General features: G+C 40.6%; 1 protein-coding gene across 3 annotated transcripts in view; it reads right to left on the bottom strand.

Annotated features, from left to right (window-relative positions):
- LOC137039390 (lysine--tRNA ligase-like) overlaps nt 1-20588 on the bottom strand; it is a 107411-nt gene that overhangs the window by 72012 nt on the left and 14811 nt on the right. Inside the window, exon 1 of one of the 3 annotated variants that reach the window (XM_067414914.1) lies at nt 855-862. The exons of the other annotated variants lie outside the window; for them this stretch is intronic. The gene's annotated coding sequence lies outside the window, so the exon portion shown is untranslated. Of the gene's footprint in view, nt 1-854; nt 863-20588 lie in introns of those variants that run through there. 3 annotated transcript variants of the gene reach the window in all.

Here is a 20588-nt window from a genome sequence, read left to right as displayed (position 1 = left end):
GGCTTGTCAAGAAGAAATGTGAACTGCCAAAAAAGACTGTCAAATCACAGGCAAAACAGAGGTGGGAAACAGATCACAAAGGAGTAAGTGACGTCACTGTTTAGAAAGACTGAGCTCATGAATATTAATTCGCTCATGATGACATTGCTCAAAATGCAATCATGTAACCTAAAAAATATTCAGACCTAATCTTGGTATTATTTATGAATTGATGGGCATTGTATGAACCAGATACTGTTTATTTAAATGATTTATAGACATTTTTGTGTTTTGATAGAGATTCAGTATCAGTATATTTAATGCTTTTCTCAATATACTTACAGTGCCTGTCAAAAGTTTGCAAACATACTTTTTTTTCTTTCTTTTTTTAAAGAAGTTTAAAACTTTGCTCACCAAAGACTGTCTTTATTTAATCAAAAATACAGTAATAGCAATATTGTGAAATATTATAACAAAGAACTGATTTTGTCAGTAAACGGTTGCAATAAAGGGGAGAAAATAGATCCATTCGCAGTATAGTATGAAAAATGTATTTTAAAACTCTACTAGAAACAGAAAAAAAACGCTTTTTACACGACGAGAAACTGACAATCAACTGAAAGAAATACGGAGCACAAATACAGACCAAACTAATTAACAACAAAAGGTGCAAATAAATATTAATTAAAAAATGAGAAAACATAGTAACTAATTGAAACAGGAAACTGAACTAAAGTCATAAACCCCCAGAGCTGCAGCAACAAGTGTTCGAGGTAGAGCCCGGGTGCCGGAGGACTGACGCGGACTGTGCAAGGTGAATCCGGAAAGACGAGGAAGCCCAGTGGAGCCGAGGGGGCAAGGAGCCATGGTGGAGCCATAGACAGTAAAAAAAAATGGACAGAGTGATTCTGTAGACTTCAACGAAGAAGTGAAGTAAATTAGAAGCACTATCTTCCTGATGGCTGAGCGTACTGCACAGGCTCAGACTGAGCTTAATAACATAGATGTGACGTGAGCCTCCTGTCTGAAAGCTGTAGGTCTTCTAGTAGTTGTGGAAAGTGAAATCGGAATCACAGAATCGTGCAGAGAGTAGATATGCTGCTTTTGGCTCTCTATGGGCTTCTCCCCATGCTTGACTTGACTTGACTCACTTCTACTTACTTACTGACTTACTAACTTCATTTATAAAAAGACCATGTACAATTTTTAACATAAATGTTTCCATTCCGTGTATTGTACCGGATTATAGCTAAAAGCTCATTTTCACCTGCAGTCCTCTGGCAGGTCAACATAAACATAAACAATAAACATAAACAATCGTTTCTTTATTGTAAACTTACCATACTGTCACAACCAAAAAACTATTAAACAGCAACCATGTCCATGTCATGTCAATCAAAAAAGATGTTAACTGCATTTTAAAAAAACCTAAAAAATAGATGCATGCCTCCACCACATCCCAGCGATTGCCTCATAGACAGTAAAAGAATGCCTGTGAGCTTCTCCTCCTGACTTTATGGTAATTTCTCTACTGTGGTTATTTACATTTACATTTATGCATTTAGCAGACGCTTTTATCCAAAGTGACTTACATCTCAGGAGTACAGGAAGCGATCCGTCAAGAAGAGGCAAAGAAACTACTCAGAGTAGCAAAAACCAGAAAAAGGGAAGAAGAAAAGAGAAATAGAGGAGAAAGAGTTTTTTTTATGATAAGATTAAGTGCTCATGGAAGAGATGAGTTTTTTCCTGTCTTCTGAATGAAGTGAGTGATTCTGTCGTGCGTATGGAGGTCGGAAGATCGTTCCACCAACCAGGAACAATGAAAGAAAAAGTTCTGGAGAGGGATTTCATTAGGCTGACGTGGTCATACTCAATTCTAGTCAGAATATGAGTCTGAAACTGCTCCATTGGGCTGTGATTATGGGGCGTGTTTCAACCGAACCAGGAAAGACCTCAATTGGATAGACCAACAACCAATCAGAGCAACGAAGCGACGCATTGTCAAATTTCAACAGAGCTCAACTGCACTGTGTTGCCTATGGTGTTGCCAAGTCCGCGTTTTTTTTTCCGCGGGTTGTTTTCTATGTCCGCGGGTTGAAGCGACTATTATGTGATATAGGCAACCTTGCCAAAATAACACACATTTTACCCCCCAAACGCCATTTTTACCCCGGAGAACCCCCCGAGAAGCTATTGTTTAGGGCTAGTAGTTGGCGCATTTTGATGTAAAAACTTGGCAACCCTGTCTGCACGTGCGCTGAAGGCTGTGGAATACACAATCTTTGCCGGTGTTGTAAAAAAATAACATAATTTAATGATACACAGAGTACTTACCCAACATGATCATTATTTCTGAGAGAAATTGTGATGGTGAATGCATATATGAACAAGCTCTCCATTTAGGATTCGAAAAAAAATAATCCAAGCCCCTTTGATGACGTGCATGATTACGTTACTGTTTATCATCTGTCCATCATCGTCTAAAGCCCATCCAGATGATTTCATTGGTCCGAACAGTTTCTGTTCGGGGATAATTACTCCTCTATGAAGGAAGACCAGACCGAACTGCCCGACCTAAACATTTTGTGGGCGGGGCTGAGTTTGGCTGGCATCCAGGCTAGTATTTCATGCATCAAGGGTTATGATGCAATCGTTAGCCTATTTTTACAAAAACAGCTTCTACTGGCAATAGTGTAAAATACAAGGCAATGGAGCCTTTTATACATTGTCGTGTTTCTTTAGAAATAAATAATGGACAAATGGAGTCTTTAAAAGCCTCAGATGTAAAGCTATTTTCGCTTTCAATGTGACGCCAAAATGAATGGGAGACAATGGAATGCTAACAGCGGGCGCTACATCATCCCCTCAAACTCCACCAGTATTCCCAAAGGAAATGACACTGTTGCCAACTCACACACCTGGTCAGACAATTTGTCGGACTTAAGCTCCTGGGTAATTTCATCATAGGCACTAATATTGTGCTGGGCTCCGGCTCTGCGTCTGTGGTGGGCTCTGGCTGGTCTGTCACTGAGATGGCGACTGCAGTTGGCACAAGAACTTCCTCCTCACTCTCTAGTGTTGAAGGGGGAACTGTTGTGGAACAGCACCTATTCCACAAATTCCTGTAAACCCCCAGGGGTCCATCTCCACAGAGGCTATACTCATCTTAGTAGACGAAGGGTACCAGAACTAAATACCTCTGCATTTAACCACGTTGATGGTCCATTCTTCTGCCACCATCAATTTATGAATTAATAAGCATTATATGAACCAGATAAAGTTCATTTGAATGATCATTTTAGTGTTTTGACAGATGTTCAGTATCAGAATATTTCAGTTTTATATATATTCACAGTACAACACTTTTTTTAAAAAGTGTGTTTGAATTGCTAAAGCAAGAATCATAAATGTGCTTTTAATGCAAGCGGGGTTGAGCATTGTATTTTATTATCTGCAATGGGATGTGGGCTAAAAGTGGTCTTGGCAGCCCAGATACAGACAGTAAAGGTTAACAAGGTGAAAGGCTCCATTCAAAGAACAAGAGGATTTAAGCAGGGAATCATTTATAACACTCTACAAATGTTTATTACTTATTCCACCCTGCTGCCGATGGCACCATAGCAACCAGGAGCAAAGTGCAGCCTACATCTCCAAGTATTCTGAGCATTAAGTAGGTGGTAAAGGGAAATTTAAATGGGTGTTATTATATGAGGAGAAAAAAGGCAACGGTTACTGTCCTGTCTTGTTTGTTACAACCAGGGCCTACTTGACCCAACAGTCAGAAAACAAAATGTTAATTGCTGCAGTATTTAATTGGGATGTTTTATTTTAATTAATTTAATTTATGTATTTAATTGAACCATTATTTATTCATTTTATACTTTTATCGAATAATTGTGCTGTTCTATTTTAAAGTAGAATGACAATAAATACATTTATCATATGGATGTAGTAGTATGCACAAATGAGTGCGTAAACATTTAAATCATTGAGTTGAGAATAAAACTGCTCTTATGGTGTGACTATTAAAAACATATCAGATGTTCACACTTCAGTTTAGAACATTTTAAAACGCCATTAAAAATGAAAAAATTATTATAATAAAGTATTACATAATAAAAGCCTTTAATGCATCAAAACATATTTTTTTAAATGGCACTAGTTCAAAGTATCTTGTCTATTTGTGTGCTAATGTATATTAAATGCAAATATATGCAGCTATATTTGTACCCAAAAATGAGTATAAAGTAAACCAAGTACGTTTAGCAAAATTAATAAGTGAAGCACCACCTGAGGTGATCGGGATTGTTCACTCTGGATTGTGAAACTCACCCAAACTCTGACTAAACTACCAGGATGTGGAACATAACAGTGGATCAATGGAGATATGCATGCTTTTTATGCAGTGTGTCTTTAGTCAAAATTATATTTTTAACAAATGCTAACAGTAAAGTCGTGGTCTGAGCACAAGCACATTGACAGATGTGGCATTGAGAGCTACAATAGAGATGCAAGTGAAATCTGTAGTCACACATTCAGAGAAAAGCTGAAGTATGACGACATTCTACAGTAGAAAGTTACCAAAATCAGACACAACAAAAGCCACAATGAGAGGGTGAGCGCTCTTTCATTCAGAGATAACACAACAAGCGTCCACTTCTGCTTAATGGGATGGGATCTGCCCATTTTCCCATAAGGGCAATAGATAATGAGAACATCCAAGGGCAACAGAATAAATGGCCAACATTTTACAAGCATGTCAAGAGGTCTTACTGTAACAGAAGCCAGGAGGATAGATTGGCACTCTTAGTCCAGTGTCAGTAGCTCTATGGGCTAAACAATGGCCTAACCTTGAGGCCGACGTAAAGGGGGACTTTACACACCACCCTGGGACAGGGTGGAGGAACAGAGTGTACCGTAAGGAGGATGTTTATTTCATTCTGCATGCCACCACATGCTTCCCATTACATGTAGGATAATGTATTCCATTCCATAAACTCTTAAAAATATTTTTATTTTTTCACAGCAATGTCATTAAATAACCCCTTTGGATTTCGAAAGAACCTTTCATGAAAGAGTTCTTAAAAGAAAGATTGTTCTTCTTCAACCCGTCCATGGGGGATGGGATCGCACTCACAGCACTCAGCTCGGGCAGCCACGGACATTCATGTATGCCTGGTTCAGAATACGATATTATTTGGCACAATCCATTTGACGTGAGGTGTCGTATGGATTCGTAAACGACAATGGACATCGGGACTCAAGAATTGATAATTTCATCTCATATAGTGTGTCATAGTATACGACAACCAAATCCAAGTCTGCGATAGTTCACAACATCACGAACGAAAGAATAGCATGTTTAATTTTTTTGCGGTCCTTCATGATGGGTTTCGTCACATGTGTGACGCTGACCAATCGGAGCACAGACACCTTTTGTACACAGCTTTCAAACACGGCGAAACGCAAGAGTTTGGTGCGGCCAAATTTAGGTGGAATTATAAAATGGAGGAAAGGTTCGTGGAGCTGTGGCAACGGTACTCCTGCCTGTACGATGTGTCATCGAGGGACTATCACGACCGAATAATGAAGAATGCTGGCGAACGATAATGGAAGCCCTTTAGCAACCCGGTGAGTAACGTTACTGGAATGTAAGCTTAATAGATGTTTTACAAAAATGTTGTGGTGGCAAGCTGTTACTACTAGTTATAATCAAAATATTTAATATAAAAAGCAATATTTTACCTCAAGTTCTCTTTGGAGGATTGACAGCCCATCCTGTCCTCTTCCAGCAAGCCAGGAAGGTTTCCATGGTCGGGTTTTATTTTTATTTTTGTGCTTTTCTAAACATAAAACAGCCAGTAGACTAAAAACCACACTGCTTCAGACATTGTTTGTTTACGCTCTTGTTTCTGGAAGTCGATGACATCACACGCGTTGTGACAACAAGCGATGATTGGTCGAGTAGCAACGTGTAGTCTGACACGCTTCTTGTCCAGGACACGACAAGATTTTAGGAGTCAAAATCGTGTAATCTGACACTATCGTAACAGACAAAAATATTGTGTAGTCTGAACCAGGCATAAACGGAGCGGTGCAGAGCAAAGAGAGTGTTTCAACTTTTCAAATGAATTCCTATATAAGTTAAACTTCCTAGGCATGATCTGAACACGCGCTTACCTCAGCTCTTCGCTCTTAAAGGTCGCATGCCATGGATTATTGTATTATTTTATAATGTTTCCTGGGGTGTACTTATATTGTTAGTATGGTTTTTACATCAAAAAATGTCATAATTTAGAAATAAAAGGCTTTTTTCATACTGATTTTAGCCCGCTGCCTGGAATGCTCTGTTTCAAGAGGCATGTCTGCTGTGAGTCTTCAGTAAAAACACCCACTGCTGTGATTGGCTGACATCTTTGCATTTGAAATGAGATTACGTGTGGAGGGGGCGTGGTTTAGTCAGGCACTAACTGGAGCAGCTGCAGCACTAACTGCCAGTCCAGAGAGAGAGAGAGAGAGAGAGAGAGAGAGAGAGAGAGAGCTGGGGAAAGATTGCTGTGGAAGTAATTTGTTTGTATCTGAGAGCTCTGAATAAACACAAATGCAACGTTATTTCTCTCACAAAATGCTTCCACCACAGCTAACAGCAAACACACGACACGAATACAGTAAGAGCTTCTGTTGAGCATTATTAGAGCAGCGTCATTCAAACGGCAGTTTGGGCAAGTGTGCACTGCAGATATAAGTATGATTGTACTCCTTTAATAACTGTTTCAGGCATAAATGCAGCCTTAGACCGTTGTTTTGGTTCAGGAGGAACTGTATAAGGCGGCTGCTGTTTGTTTGTGACAAACGCTCAATGACTGTATAAAACTCTGCATAGCTTTACAGAGAGCACTGATGACGCATGTGGTCTGCACGAGAACGTATGGAAATACATATGTTGACAAGCAGGTAGGACATCGTATTATTGTATTTGGACAAACAGTTTTTGGTCCTGAGACAGAAGATATATATGTATATTTTTTTGTATTTAGACCACTTCTATTATTGATTGCTATCAGGATGTGAAAAAAGTATTAAAAAATGCCTACCCTACCTTTAATGCCATATGCTTATTTTAAAAACGTAAGGGGGAAATGCATACATTGCACCATAAAATGTGGCTTCACCTGAGGTGACATTTGTGAGAAGCCTGTTCTAGCTCTCAGCTGGATCTCAGAAGTGTGTTTTTAGCACAGAAACAAGTCTGTGTCTGCTGTGTTTACCAGCAGCTTCACAGGGCGGCGGAGAAACAGCCATTGGGCTCAGATGAAAGCAGGGCCTCAGCGCAGTGAGGAATTCACGCTGTTTACACAAGCACGGCTTGCACTAACAGGCTCACAAGCACACAAACACCCTAACAGACACAAACACAAAGCCATCCATCCCTCACTGAAAGAGTTAAAATTCACATTTAAATCCCATTTAACAGTTTAACACATATGCACTTGCAAGTCAATAGTGAAACCCATCTGAGGTTCGTTTGGTTCATTTGGTACGGACCAAAAAAAAATGTTTGTCTTAGTGTTCAGATTGCCATTTTTATCACAAACCAGCAGATACCAAACTGATGACATATTGTCTATTTTACAACAGAACTTACCAAACATCTACATCAATGCTGTGTTCTGGGCTAAATGTGCTCGTTGTATGTGTGTATCCTACATATGAAGGTATTTTGACCAGCTGAAAACTTGTCAAGAGCTTATGAAATGTGTAAAGGAGTCCAACCAAAATCTGCTGCGAGGAGACGCGGTTCTGATGCCTTCAGCGAAAACTGTGATTGGCAAACTTCCGTGTTGCGTTCATGTTTCATTTGAACCGCACCAGGGTTTATTTAACTGAACCAAACATGCCAAGTGTTAACACACCCTAAGTGCCATTTCCAAGTTTACAGGATGGTTGTCAACCCTCCACATCATAGCTATTGGCAAAACTACATATTTTCACAATTGACTAATCAGAGCATATCAAATCAGCATTATAAAAGTCAAGTTATTCTAAAACAAATGAAAGAAAATGAGCGATATCTAGCACACCTGGCCTAATGAATGACTGGTGGAGAGTCATTGTGTTGAAGCTGTAGGTTTATTTGAGGTGTTTAATGATATAACGCCACAATATTCTGGTAAAATGTGACAATATGCATTATGGATGTTAAAATTATTTGCAACATTTGGTTTCACCATTGACTTGTGCATTGGGGACCAGGTCCAAGTCCACCATTGATGTGCCAACTGTTTATCATATTCACTCAATAGACACTTTTTTATGAACACCTGTTCAACTGCTCATAAACGCAAATATCTAATCAGCCAATCACATGACAGCAGCTCAGTGCATTTAGGCACGTAGACATGCTCAAGTAGCCTGACAAGCCAGACCCACATCAAGATGTTTGTTTTGGAAACTCCCCATTGGCAGGGCTCAATCCGAGGGGCAGGATAAACGGTTGTCTTTCAAACTCCCTCTGCACGGCGTGCACGCAATTGGATAGCGCTACAACCAACCAGAGCAACGATGGTGAAGCGGCAAAACTCAGAACGCCAGTTTCTGTGTTTACTAGAAGCACGCAAGCAAGCGCTACTCGTCCGTCATTATGTTAAGCCCCGCCCAACGACTGTATACACGATTTGATTGGCCCGACCAGAGTTTGGCGTTTACAGCTCAGATGTGTATTGAGAGTTGCTAGACGACACTCGCGGGCAGATTAGATTTGTTGCCGCTAGGGTGCGTCTAGATTTCTAGGCTAATGCTCAAGATGATCTGCTGAAGTATCAGAATGGAGACGAAATATGATTTAAGTGACTTTGAACGTGGCATGGTTGTTGGTGTCAGACGGTCAAATCTGGTCGATCAAGGCGGCCGCGGCACCTGGGGGTAAGGACAGAGAGGCGAGAGAAACAGAGTCGGGAGCACGAGGAGCGACAGAATGAGAGAGGGGAGAGAGAAGAAAAAAAAAAAAATTCTAGTCCGGTTCCCAGACACACTGCTGCTCGGTCCTCATCAGCCGAGAGGCTCTTCCTCGCGGTGCCATGCGATGGTGCTGGACGCCCGATGGACGGCCCGATCCTCCTCCGTCCCCTAGTGGCCGGCGGTGGCTCCTCTGCCTGAGGGAGCCGGCAGTGAGCTCCACGTTCCCTGCTCCTCCCCACTAAGGCAGACGGCAGAAGGCTCCGGCCCATGGTGAACGCCGGCAACTCCTCCGCTCCCTCCAGGACAGCCGTCACCCCACCTCGACCCAGGGGCACGGCAGTGAGCTCTCTGTCCCACCGGTCTTCGCTTGCTCCAGCACCATCACCTCGGGCAGCCACTCGCGGTCTTTCCTCATCCGTGCTGCCCGAACTCCTCAGCACTGCGATCCCCCTCAGCAGCGAGGGCTCCTCGACAGTTTGTCCCTCCTTCCTCCTGGGTTTCGGCACCAATGAACGGGGTTCGTAGATGGGAAGGAATGAGACGGGAACCGGCGAAAGTTCAACAAAGACTTTAATCAAATAAATAAACAAAACGAAAGTAACGCGGACAGCCCCTCACGGACGACACACATAAAAAAACATAAACAAAACTCAACATAAAGTCTAGGCCTGGTCCTCTCTCGTCTTCCACTATCGTCGCTCCTCCTTTTATGTTCCCGTCACTCCGCTGTGAGACGAGACCGGTGTGGCACGCAGCTGGCACCCATTAGCACTTGTCACCGGCCCGCTCTCACGGTCCCTCGCCTCGCTGCTTGCCACAATGATTTACTGGGATTTTCACACACAACCATATGGTTTACAGAGAATGGTCTGAAAAAGAGAAAATATCCATTGAGCGGCAGTTCTGTGGCTGAAAATGCCTTGTTGATGCCAGAGTAGAATGGTCAGACAGGTTTGAGCTGATAGAAAGGCAACAGTAAATCAAATAAGCTCTTGTTACAACCGAGGTCTGCAGAAGAGCATCTCTGAACACGCAACACCTCCAACCTTAAAGAAAATGGACTACAGCTGCAGAAGACACACCGGTCCGGTACCAATCCTGTCAGCTGAGAACAGGAAACAGGTTACAATTCAAACGGCCTCACCAAAACCAGACAATAAAAGATTGGAAAATGTTGCCTGGTCAGACGAGTCTCGATTTCTGCTGCAACATTCATATAATAGATTTAGAATTTGGTGTAAACAACATGAAAGCATGGCTCTATCCTGCCTTCAGCAAGATGACGTGCCATGTCACTAAGCTCAAATCATCTCAAACTGGTTTCTTGAACATGACACAGAGTTCCCTAAACTCAAACGGCCTCCACAGTCACCAGATCTCAATCAATAGAGCAGCTTCGAGATGTGCTGGATCAGGAGACTCACATCATGGATGTGCAGCAACTGTGTGATGCTATCATGTCTGTCAGTGTGGACCAAAATCTCTGAGAAATGTTACTTTGTTGAATCTATACCAAGAAGAACTAAGACAGTTCCAAAGGCAAAAGGAGGTCCAACCTGGTACTAGCAAGGGGAACTAAAATAAAGTGGCTGGTGAGTGTTCCTCTTAGAAGTAATAATTTTTTAAAATCCCAATATCTTCTTTATTTTGGCTTTGTTTAAAGTATAGTGAGAGTATCTATCATATTGTGAGAGGGGTAGACTTAGGGTTATTATAGTTAACTAAAGCTAAAATTAGGGAAAAACTGAAAAACATAATATTTGGGTTTTATATATTTAGATAACTTCTACAAATACTTAGATAACTTTTTGAATTTTTCTTGCCATTTGGTGAGATCCAAAAGCCTGCGACCACTGGTGGAAATGAGTGACCTACTGTAGAAACAGTGCAGATTTTTATACATATTTCTTCATTTTGTTCAAACTTCATTGTGTTCATTTTTAAAATAAAAGAATAGTAAATAAATATTTCAATGCAGACTCCTATTTTTAGACCCCACTGTAACTCCATGTCATCTTGTAGGAGAGAGTCCTCAGCTCTGTGTGTTTGTCCTTTAGACTCAGTCAGACTAAATCCACACCTTGAGAACATTAATAACATAAGAGGATTCGGCCAGCAATCTAATTAAGGCTGTAGAGTGTCTGCCGATCCATTAGACATGGACAAGGAGAACGCACCTATTATCACAGCACTGCACCTGGGCAAGGGTTGAGGTTAGCAGAAAAAAAAACTAATAAAATCAGTGTGGAGAAAGAAAAAAAGGGCACAATTTCAAAATGATAAACGGCACTGGTTTAATAAGGAAAAAAGCTCATGGTTTTAAATTAAAAGAACGGCTCACACAAAATTTAAAATAATTTACTCATGAAAAGACATGCGTCAGTCAACCTGACATGAATCTCTCTTGGTGTTAATAGTCCCAACCTAAAACTTAGCAGCATTTAGCATATGGTAACAAGTTATTTCTTTAGCAGATTGGAAATGAGAATAATACAATCTTGAGGAGAAAACAGCAGTACTACTACCACACCAAATTTTACGAATAGTTCAAGCTAGAGGATATTCAGTTAAGTGGAGATTTAAAAAAAAAGAGTCAAATAAAAACAGTCTGGGAACTGTCTTAACAGGGGGTGTGTGGATCCTATGAAAATGGTAGAGTTTGTGTAAAATAAAGAGGAACGTTTATTAATACAAACTGTGGGAACACAATCAAATGCAGGTAAGAAATGATGAGCAGGATAAAGCGCAGCAATAGTGATGGGAACTGGTTTTGTCTTAAATTTGTCTTACAGAAGATCCTGGCACACACACACACACAATGGAGCAGCAGATGAGATGATGAGAAGACTTAGATAACTAGGAGTTGATTTGAAGTAAACCTGGATGACAGGAACAGGATAACAATGTTGAGGACGGTCACTGAAGTTTACGGTAGGATTTACCCAGATAAGTGAGTCTGTGTTCTCACACGAGGCCAAACAACTAGTGTTGTGTGTGTGTGTGTGTGTGTGTGTGTGTCCTGGTGATCCCTGTGATCAGTTCTCTGGTGAGTGTGAAGGCTGAGTGAGTGAGGGAGAGCCTGGCATGACCGTGACAGGAATATTATGGGCAAACTGAGGGTTATTTTTAGGGTGCTTTCACACTTGGTTCGATTGCCTGGTCCAAACCCGAGTTTAATTGCTCTCCACTCCCCCTTCCCTGCTGGATTGTGTTCACATTATATAATTTGGGTCTGAACTGCGGTACGTGTGTGCCATCGAATCAGCAGCTGTTTACACCTGTTGCTTTGCTAATGACGATGCAGGACGTATTCATTTCGAAGGCTGCGTCCTCCAGAGGACACATCCTGTGAAGCAAGTGGTATACGGAGTGTCCTCAATCAGAATTGAATGAGACGCCCTTTGTAGGAAACACAGACAGGAAATATTACGTTGCTATGTCAACACATTCAGCCTCATTGTGCTCTCATGCCAGTTATATGAATAAAAAATATTTATAACTTGAAAATGACTTGAAAATGGTCTGTGTGACAATCGAAGTGGGCGGAATGTCCTTGTATGGGCTTTTCTCCCAGAAGGACGCAAGAGAGCAAATGCACGCACATAAACGTGCTTTGCTCGGCTTCAGGAAGGCCGGCTGACTTCACCAAATCAAAAATGTCACAAAAAAGTGTGTTTTTGATGGAGCGGTCCCAACGATAAAGGTTCACGGTCCTGCTTTGAGAGCAGGCGGTGAGTAAAACTGCTTCAAATGTCTGTGTATTTGCTATCATCGCGCAAGTACATATCAGTAAACGACACAATCCTGTATAGTTAATTTATCAATGGAGAATGCAATGTATGGTGTGTGTTTACATACATTTGTTTAGCTGACCCCTATAGGTGTCTGTTTATTGTAAAACCACCCCAAACATTTTAAACTAGTTCACACAAAGCGCACTTCTTCATTCAAATGCGCTACTATTCCATTGTTGTTCTATGTTAAACACTAGTCTGACGTGCAAAACCGTTCCGCTTTCTACTGCTAAGGTTTAGTCGCATACAATAATCCATAAACCAAATCATGTCCTCATAAACCACGAGTAAACACACACAAATGTTGACAAGCCGCTAAATATAGTTACATATCCCGCATAGAGACGTCCTGCTGTTGCTGCTGCTTCTGTTCAATTTCAGCCTCCGGATCAGATTCTGGATCATATATGTATTAGTTGAATCTGACTGATAGCCATGGTTTATTTAGGATAACGTTTTCTTTTCCATGTTTGAGGATGTCACAACTTTCAGACACTCTCAATGCAATAGCGGCGCACATTCGTGATTTTTTAGCTCTGCCCACACAATACTAGCCTGACAAGCCAATCAACATGTTTGGTCTGGAAACTCACCATTGACAGCTCAATCCGAGGGGCGGATAAATGGTTGTCTTTCAAACTCCCTCTGCACGCGATAGGATAGCGCTACAACCAACCAGAGCAACGAAGGTGAAGCAGAGCTTGTTGACAGATTAAACATTCGCCGTATCCGGTCGGCTAAACTCCGAACACATCTTCCCTTTTTAAGAATGACTTCAGTGCCGCTCTTTGTTCTTTTCTCAGAGAAAAGCTTAACTCCAAGTCTTCCAGAGTCGCGGTCAAAGCTGATTCGAATGACCGCCGTTCGCCAGTTTCTGTGTTTACTAAAAGCACGCACGCGCAACTCTGGTGTCATTATGTTAAGCCCCGCCCACCGACTCTATACAGGATGTGATTGGGCCGTCAAGAGTTTGGCGTTTACAGCTCAGAAGGGCATTGAGAGTTGCTAGACGACACTCACGGGCAGATTAGATTTGCTGCCGCTAGGTTTCGTCTAGATTTCTAGGCTAACACAATAGGCCTCCATCCGCTCGTTTTATTTTTCGGAAAGACTCGGTACAGTGTATCTTTCTTTTATTAATATGATAAAACTAATTCAGAGATATGAAGAATGCAATACTACTCTATAGGTACTCAAGACTGACATGAGATTGACAGAAAACCCTTTAAAAAACAAAAACAAGCTTGAAACTACTTACATTTAAACACCACATCTACGCTTGCATGTCTATCTGGCGGTGGTGCCGTTGTTTCATATAATATTTAAAAAAAAATGAAGGTTGTTAATGGCGACGCAACGATTTGTGGGTTATCTGCAGCAGCAAAAGGACACATCTTATGCATACTCTGAATTCCTGCAAAAGAAGAGCACATTTGAAGGTCACATTTGGAGTGTTTTTTCTAAAAAAAAAAAAAATATATATATATATATATATATATATATATATATATATATATATATATATATATATATGAGACTGCCTCATGACGCATGCAGCCTTCGAATGCAACCTCTGGAGGACACAGCCTTCCGAAATGAGACAGGTATAGTGTTGCTCACCTCACTTTTATATTTTGTTTTTTGAACCTTTGGTTTTGTTTTCAAAGCATCTGCACATAACAGCACTCGTGTCTATCTGCCGAGAATATACTGTGAATGTTCTACAGAACGTGGGAGTCCATTTATGGCGAGCATAAGTGAGATCCACATTTTCTCTGCTCGTCAGTCACACTTGTCAGGAAAGTAAGTAAGAACAAATAAAAACACAGTTTTATCGAATCATATGTCATCAATAGTGGTACAAATACACAATTTAGAAAGTTCATATCAGCAGCGAACTGTACCGGAGTACACATGAACAGTACTCCAGGACACCCTTTTTAAAGGTGTTTTCATATTTGACATATTTGGTTCAAATAAAACTAACCCTGGTGCGATTGCTCTGTTAGAGCGGTTTATTTGAATAAGTGTGAACGCTGCCATCTGAACCCTGGTGTGCACCAAACAAGAGGACATGAGCGCTGAAAAGATGAGTCTCTGTCCGCTTCCAAATGAACTCTGGTACGGTTCAAATGAAATATGAACACAACACAAACCAAAGACATGTAAACGAACCAATAACATGATATGATGTCACAAGATGTAACCCTAAAAAGGACAGAATGCTCAAAAAAACATGTTCCTTCTCATTATAGTCGTGATGTTGCATCACAGTTCGGTACAGGCGTCAGAACCCTGTTTCTATTTTACACATTTATTAAGCTCTTCATGAGTTCTCAGCTGGTCAAAATACCATCATATGTCATACGCACATACAACGAGTGTGTTTAGCCCAGATCACAGCATTGTGTTGGATGTTCTGTAAGTTCTGTCATGAAATATACATCATAAATGCCAAACAAACAGGTTGTGAACATATCCCTGTGCCTTTAGGTTCAGTGTTAGAATGAAAATGTGAACGCTAAGTAGACCATGACTAATTTTTTTGGGTCCGGACCAATCAAGCCAAGCGAACTGAACTAAAAATATGAACACACCTTAAACAGACTCGGGTATGGTTTGCGTGTGTACCATAGTTTGGAAAACTAACCAAACTCTGACTCCACTCGAACAAAGATGCTCACAAAAAGCGCTAGCGTGAAAGCACCTGTACACTACTAAAAACTGTAATTGTTCTGAGGTACCAGTTTACACCAGATTTTGGGTATCAGGTGGTCTACAAAAATTTGGTCCACCACCTGAAATATGCTCAAATCGTTGTCTCATGTTTTCATATTTTTTCCCTATTTTTTGGGGTAAAACATTTAATTAGCCAACTTTTACTGGTTGCACTTTTTGTGTCACAACATAAATCAGCACTGCTTTTATACATTTTAAAAGTGTGGATTCACTGATTCACAACCTCATCCCATACAACAAAACCTCATTCGCCTGTCACGTTTGTCTAGTGTCACAGAAGCGAGCAACTGGAATTTGAACAAACTCTTCTCACTCTAAGCATAGCAGTTTTGCCCCACAGGGAGATACAGGTAAGTCACTGAGCAGGAATGAAAACAGGAAATTTAAATTAAGCAACTGCTCTGGCCATCTCGCCTCCAACCCCAGGCACACTCACAAAACCACAGGAGAAAAGAGTCATGGATTATGTGTTGGTGAGAAAGCTTTTGAACTTTGACCAAGAGTTGTGTGTGTGAACGAGTGCGAGTGGCACATGATGTGGGGCCTAAATGAAAAACCTTTTAAAGCACAGCCGCCCTCACAAATCTGGATCCGGCTTTAGGCTATCAGACTGTACTGTCCGTCGGGAAACTTGGCCAAGCGGCGGACGGAAAAAATGCCTGCTCACTCAGGGACAATGTGACACTAGGAAGCGAGTTCTACGGTGTGCCTCTGTTTTTAAGAAGAAAGTCGATCTAGTAACCTGAGTGTTTCTCATCACCCAATGGAAAACTTACTCCTTGGATCTTTGATTAACTTCCTGCATATTTAACACATGGTGTGTGGCTTTAAAAAGTGTCTGGGTCAGGGTAGAATAGTCAAGAGTCTTAGGCACTTTTCATAAATGCCTGATACAAACCAGTGGTTTTAAAAGGAGACAGACTGAAGAGCCCACTTGAACTGATCCCTCCTCACTTTGAGTGGAAGGTTTGCTGTGAGAAAAGGAGGTAACACTTTAGACATTCCACTGACTTTAAAGTAATTCTATTAACCCAAACTCTAACACCTAACCCTAACCTTACAGTCTACTAATACTCTAATGGCAGTTTGTTGACATGTAGTTGCAAAGTTAATTCTAGTTCGTAAAATGTCTAAAGTGTAACCGAAAATTAATTAGAGACATACCACTTTACTTAAAGCCTTATAATGCATAATAAAAAAAATTTAAATGCATAAATGCACCTTATAATGCATTGTCTCATTAATAATTGTAACCATAATACATTATAATACTTATCTATTTATACTATTAGGTTTTAATGCATTAAAACACATGACAAACAACACATTACAGAAGTAACAAGGAATCTGGAAAAATTATAATGCATTTTAAATTATTTATGAAAAGACATAGCTGAAAGAGTTTCGTTTTATTTTGCCAATGTGTTTCAGCGCAAATTCATCAGGGCTAAAAGATTACAAGTGTGTGTAGGTTCCTTTAAATACAAAAAGAGATCAAATTTATTTAGTTTTTTAATGGAACCTACACACACCTGCAATTTTTCAACTCCATCTTTTTTTAATTCTGACCCCTTGACATCTCAAATGTTGGTGGCAGTCAAAAGATAGCATTGCTTTTATTCCATGCACCTTGATATAGGTAAGTCATAAGATATAGCTATGTCATATTTACTAACAGCTTGCCCCAGCACAAACGCTGTTTAAAAATTACAGTTAAGATTTGCTAAAGACACACAGTGATATATTAGCGCTAAAAAGGCGTAGACAGGGTTATTTTTGCAGCTGATCTGATTGCATATGCATTTGTAGGAGTTTCAAGAATTATGAATCATGCGAGGTGATTTACTATGGTTTGTGCTCGTCAATTTACTAATATTTGCATCGTCTTAAACCAGATGCTTATTTGAGCTGCTTTTGGTAGATGATCCAGCTGCGTCTTTAATTTGTGCGTCGTAAGTCGATCACACACAGAACTCCCCTCAGCGCTTTTTTGCCCTGTTTAGTCAATCTGGCCCATGCATTATGCATTATGAATACCTTTATAATACATTATACATTAAAGCTTTAAGTAAAGTGTTACCAAATAATTCTTCACCGATTAAATCTAGCCTCGAGAGAAAACAGGTCACGGTATTTCATTGAAATGTCAGAGGTAGGTGACAACTATTCAGTTATTGCCAGTAGAAATTGAGGTATTCATGTTAGCCTGAACTGGAAAAAAAATAGTGTAAAAGTATTATTGGTTTAATCACAAGCAAATCTATATTGTGTCACTGTCTTGTACTTGAGTTGAAATCATGCTGGTTTCATAAGGTTTTGAAAAAGCCCATGCTCCTATTTTTCTCATACTGAAGAAGGGACCAGAGTCATATCTATGCACCAGCACTTCAATTAGACACTGGATACTTGCAGATTTTCCTTAAAGGTGAAGATGGGAAATATACAGCCTTTCCAAAGCCCTCTTCAGCAGTTGCCAGGAGCTGCTGATATAGTTTAACCACTCGTGCATTTCTTTGTTGGCTCTAGAACAACATCCAGAGTGTGCACAGCAAATAGTGGGGGAGGTAATATTTTGACCCAAAGTCAGTAACTCTTTTATTTATTTTCTTTGCCTCTTTAAATTACAGTTTGGTTAGTGTTAACCATTAACTACCAAGGAATTTTGAGGCAGGAGTTATTAGGGCATGACAGCAGCACACTTCACTTTAGGCTGGAAGAGAAAGAAGAATAAAGAACTTGACGTCAAGAGAAGGCTGGACCATGACGATCACATTTCATTAATTTCATATCATCTGTCATTACTCAGTATAAGCAACAAACAGCTGAGCTTAACGCTAACACAGACACTCGGTGCGTCTACAGAGCACTGTGTTCCAATTTCAATCGGTTAAAATTTAAATGAAAACGCTCAGTGTAAACACCTCAATCGGAATAAACACTGCCTAAGCCGAATGAAATTTCAATCGGTTTGAGAGTGGTGGGATAAAACTTTTCTAATCCGTTTGTTAGGGCATGTAAACACTTAATTGGACTGAACTGGAAATTTTTTGATGTAGTAATGGCGTATGATGCAAGGAACAAGCTTTTGTTGTTGAATATAATAGTTGAATTCTAGAATTCTCTTTCCACTCATGTGAAGTGGTGTAGGACAACGTTGTCCCTCTGGTTTTTACAGCATGTTGAAACTATTTCTTAGCCGTTTTGTGTGTCCCTTTAAATGCAAATGAGCTGTTGCTCCCAGCCCCCTTTCAGGAAAAGAGCTCATGTAAGCAGCTCCGATTACCTCACGCAGACACACACTGAAAATGTCAGGAACTGTTCAGCCTTTTATGTTCAAACCGGAGACAGACAAGGATGCAGAGACTCAAGAAGAAGAAACAACATGTAGAATGAGACAGGACGTTTCTGAATGGTTAGTTGATGAATTTATGTAGCTGATGGAGCTGATTTAACTGGAGTTAAATCTCTTCAAGTATTTTATCAGCATATTCTGTCACGATAATCTAAATCACTTGTTGTAAGATGCACAGAGCCAGAGAATATCTATTGCATGAAGACAGAACAGGGATAGTTTAGTTTAATTGCAGTTATAACTTATGGTGTCATCTTGCTTTTATGACATGCTATTGCATTTGTATTGCAAAAAATGTGAAAAGACGGAAACGACAGCTTGAGCAGACTCACAAATGTGCTCGAATACCACAACTCTTCCTCTTCTCAACATGGCCTTTGTTGCATGTTCCTGGGGGCGGGGTTTATGTAAATTTGTGATGTCACCAACCAGTGAATAAGCTTGTTGTAGTCCCTACCAGCCGTTTGTTGTAGTCCTTAAAAAGCGATTTCTTTAAAAGAAAATATCTATTTTTGCTTTGAACTTGGAGCATTGTAAGTTTGCAGATGTCGTTTATGCTCAAACAGCAACATTGCACACTAACTAAAATTTAAAAGGTGAAATCATAATCAACCACCCCCTTAAGAGGATGGTTAATGTGCGACAACAGTGGGAAACTATTAGTGCAGTGTGTGCATGTAAAAAAACCAAATCTGGTTTGAAGCTTAAATGCGCACATCAACCCGATCACTTTATTTAATGTTTGAGTAAACACTATGTTCAGATTCATCAATCCAGATTTCATTCTGAAAAAAAAAAGTGTCTGTGTAAACATGGCTACTGGTTTAAAGGGTTACTTCAGCGATTAGCATATGGCTTTGTATCAGTAGAAACCCTGGAGTATATTCAAATGAGAACCTCCGCTAGGTTTATGTTTGGGTGGTTTTACAATAAACTGACACCTATAGTGGTCAGCTAAACAAATGTATTTAAACGCACACCATAGATTGCATGCTCCATTGATAAATTAACTAACGTTATACACGATCGTGTTGTTTACTGATGTTTACTTACGCGACGATAGCCAACAACATAGATATTTGAAGCAGTTTTACTCACCGCGCACGACCGTGAACTTTTATCGCTGGGACCGCTCCGTCAAAAACACACTTCTTTGGTAACTGTTGATTTCGTGAAGTCCTGTGACAGCAGTGACAGTGGAGATCCACTTTTGAGACGCAACTGAAGCGTGATGTGACGCTTCTCGTCATTTCTGCGTTCAAATCGGTTCAAATGCAACGCTGCCTTCCCGAAATGCTGTGCTGAAGCGTTGAAGTCGCTTGACATCACCCATAGGAATAAAGTGGAGCGCGGCGCGGACTATAACGACATAAGTGTTCACGGACGAGTGGATCTGCACCTGAGTGTTTATGGGCGTGCATTTCCTCTCTCGCTCTAGTCACGCGCGAGCGCACCCTTCCGGGAGTATGGCCCATACAAGGACCTTTAGCTCTGTCGACGTCAAGCCGACCCATACTCGAAAAAAACTCTCCGAAACTTGTGAGAAACCGGAAGGAGTATTTTTGACACAGAAATGCTCCATCAAACGTCCGACATTAGTTTTTGAAACTTTGTCTATGTTTAGGATGGGAATCCAAGTCTTTAACAGTTTAAAAAGCTCAGTATGTATGAAACAGCATTTCACCCCCCCTTTAAGCTTTCAAAGGCATGAACTAAAAATGCGCCAGACTGAACATGCGCTGTGAATCTATGCCACGGACACGTTT

Source organism: Pseudorasbora parva, chromosome 1 (genome assembly GCF_024679245.1).
Source record: "Pseudorasbora parva isolate DD20220531a chromosome 1, ASM2467924v1, whole genome shotgun sequence".
Classification (NCBI taxonomy): Eukaryota; Metazoa; Chordata; class Actinopteri; order Cypriniformes; family Gobionidae; genus Pseudorasbora; species Pseudorasbora parva.
Note: the sequence above shows the minus strand (reverse complement) of the source record. Positions and strands in the feature narration are given on the sequence as shown.